Source organism: Arachis duranensis, chromosome 7, assembly GCF_000817695.3.
Source record: "Arachis duranensis cultivar V14167 chromosome 7, aradu.V14167.gnm2.J7QH, whole genome shotgun sequence".
NCBI classification, from domain to species: Eukaryota; Viridiplantae; Streptophyta; class Magnoliopsida; order Fabales; family Fabaceae; genus Arachis; species Arachis duranensis.
This window is the reverse complement of record NC_029778.3, coordinates 7,944,940-7,948,306: the sequence shown is the minus strand read 5'-3', so window position 1 is coordinate 7,948,306 and position 3,367 is coordinate 7,944,940.

The following is a 3,367-nucleotide window of genomic DNA, read 5'->3' as shown; positions in this document are numbered from 1 at the left end:
CATTGATCACAAAAAATTGATTTCTGAAACAAAACAAAAACAACAGAACAACATTTAGAGTTTGAACATTGATCACAAAAAATTGATTTCTGAAAGAAAATAAACACAGCAAAACTAGCAGAACAACATTCAGAGTTTGAGCACTGATCACAAAAAAATTGATTTTTGAAACAAAACAAACACTCATCAAAACAATGAAAACTAATTTTTTTTTTCAGAAGAAGAAAACAATGAAAACATGAAGCGTATAATAAATCAATGATCACCAATATCCAGCAATAATCTCCAAGACAATAATAAATACACAACAATAATTTAGCAAATAAACAAGAACGAGACCTAAATAGAAAATCCAACAAATTAAATCGCAGCAACCTAACAATTTAGCAAATTAAAACAACAACATCCCACCAATTTAGCAAATGATCAATTTAACAAGTTCAAGAACTGAAAATCACAATTGTTCCTGCGTGAAAAGAGGTCTCTGAGGTATAGCCTGTTCTGTTAGTGCTTGAACTTGCTTTCCTTAGGAGTGAGAGGAAGGAACATCGTCTTCTTGTAAGGACGGCGGCATTGGGCACCTGCAAAGGGACTCCAACGCTCAAGTTAGTAAGAGTAGAAGATAAATATGAGTTATTCAGAATGAATAACGTACCTCCTTCATGTCAGGAGTGGATATATTTATAGAATTGTTGTGCTACAGGCAGTTACTTAATGGGTCTAATATTGTGAAGTTGTTAGGTGATAACTGCTCTTTAGTGTTCTTCTTTAAAGAGATTTGCGGAGAGATTCCTCATCTGGATTGGCACGTAGTTATTTGATTTTATAGGATAAATCCGTTAGGAGAGTAAAATATGTACTCTCCACGTACTCTTGATATAGTACGTGTGTATTTAGTTTTAACCGAATTCCGATTTATAGTTTTACCTGGGCCGAATTATAGCCAACGGATGGATCATAGCCCCCAAACTTGACCTGTGAAAATTTTTAATTAAACAGGTTGAGCTTCCGACCTATAAATCGGAATTGTGACTATGGCAGCCCCAAACTCAACTTGTTAGATTGAAAAGAGGAAAAAATGAAAAAAAAATTGGTAGTAACAGATGAAATAGATAAACAAATAAATAAAGCTGAATAAAAAAGATGTAGCCCTCAAATTTAGTCAGTTAGTCAATATTTATTCAAAAACAATTGAGTGGTAAGAGTTGTTCAATCAATATAATTGTGTGGGGATACTTTTCTGCTTGAGAACAATTTTTCATGGATTGCATATAGTATTTGATTGACGCGAACTGAAAAGTTCAAAAATATGTATTCATTGACCGAATCAATTGTCTTGAGAGAATTTTTCCAACCCACAGTAACTTATTGACGAATTTCTTACTCAAAGCAATTAATTATTGAATATTGAGTGAATAATAAAGATTTGTTTCGATTGGTAAAAAGTCATTTTTTTGGATTGATTAATAGCCAATTTTGTTTTCCGAAAGATTGATTAATTGATTTTGATATGTGAAATGATAAGATACATACATAATATGAAGCAATTAGAATATATAGAGTAGTAGATACCTCGTAAGAAGTTATGATGTATTGAAAGTTGACATAAAAGATTTATATGAGCAAATTAGATTATACATATGCATAGTTTTACCGAAGTAGAAATGTCAATCGCGACTTATAGGTAAGGTTCATAAGTTATAACTTGAGGTGGAGGAGGAGGTGAAATGTGTTCACGTATGATCGAGATCCATTCTCATAAGTTGAAGGTGAAAAATTGAAGACACATTAAAGATGTCCTGTTCCAATTACCAATACATTAAGAAGAAATTTTGTTAAATACATATCCTGAATTTATTGCATAAATTAAAATTAAACTCCGTCATTTTGAATAATTGAAAAAACATGAATAAGACAACACGAACATTGAGTAATTAGTTGAAGAACAAGTAGTAATTGCTAATAATAATAATAATATAAACAACAAATAGAGAAGTTTCCAATAATACATGAAGACAATTGAAAAAGAATAAGAAAATATACGTGTCAATAGGAATAAGTAGTTATGTATTATGATGTTTTCCTAAAAATCAATAAGAAAATGTCATTACCAGGATAAGTTGCTTAAAAATTTTATAATCGGCAACATAAGAAGAAAAAACAGAAATTCGGCATAATAATAAATATGATGATTAGAGCAAAGCAATGTAAATAAGGAATAAAGCGAATAAATGATAAATTTGTAAAAATTTATTTAAAAATATTGTAAAAGATTGTTAAATTTGGTTCAAAACTCGAATATAATTTCAATTTTATAAACTTCGGTGGAGCAGAAATTAGTTTCTTCGGCTCCTTTCTTATTTTTCTCGTTTTTGCTCCTGTTGGTCCTACTCCTGTTGGGGTCCTACGAGGACAGAAGATTTTGGCCATTTTCTTTGCTTCCACTTGGAGAGTGATGTTCATTACTATCAGTTCATCATGAGTAGGTGGGAGAACAACATCATCACTATGGACCTGTAAAAATAATAACAAAAGGTTCTTGTGGGGTTATTTAATTTTGGCCCCACGGTGGGCGCCAAATGTTCCTGCGTGAAAAGAGGTCTCCGAGGTATAGTCTGTTCTGTTAGTACTTGAACTTGCTTTCCCTAGGAGTGAGAGGAAGGAACATCGTCTTCTTGTAAGAACGGCGGCGTTGGGCACCTGCAAAAGGACTCCAACGCTCAAGTTAGTAAGAGTAGAAGATAAATATGAGATATTCAGAATGAATAACGTACCTCCTTCATGTCAGGAGTGGATATATTTATAGAATTGTTGTGCTACAAGCGGTTACTTAATGGGTCTAATATTGTGGAGTTGTTACTGAGTGGGTGATAACTGCTCTTTAGTGCTCTTCTTTAGAGAGATTTGCGGAGAGATTCCTGTGCTCATCTGGGTTGGCACGTAGTTATTTGATTTTATAGAATAAATCCGTTAGGAGATTAAAACATGTACTGTATTTAGTTTCAACCGGATTCCGATTTATAGTTTTACTTGGGCCGAATTATAGCCAACGGATGGATCAACAACAAAAGCAAAAAATAAAAAATAAAAAATAAAAAATAACAGAAGAACAACAACACAAGAACAATTAGCAAATTAACAAGTTCACAATAACAGTTAAAATTTACCAGAAGAAACTAATGCAAGTGGAATTGTCATGCTAATATATTTTCTGCAAAGATGCTATTTGTGCAGCTAAAATTTCCTAATTACTAAGATCCAATTATTCTAATTTCACATGCAATCAACTTACTAAGTTTCTAAAAACTAGAAATTATAAAACTAACCAGAAATATGGTTAAAGCATTTCATCAAACATGTTGAGTGC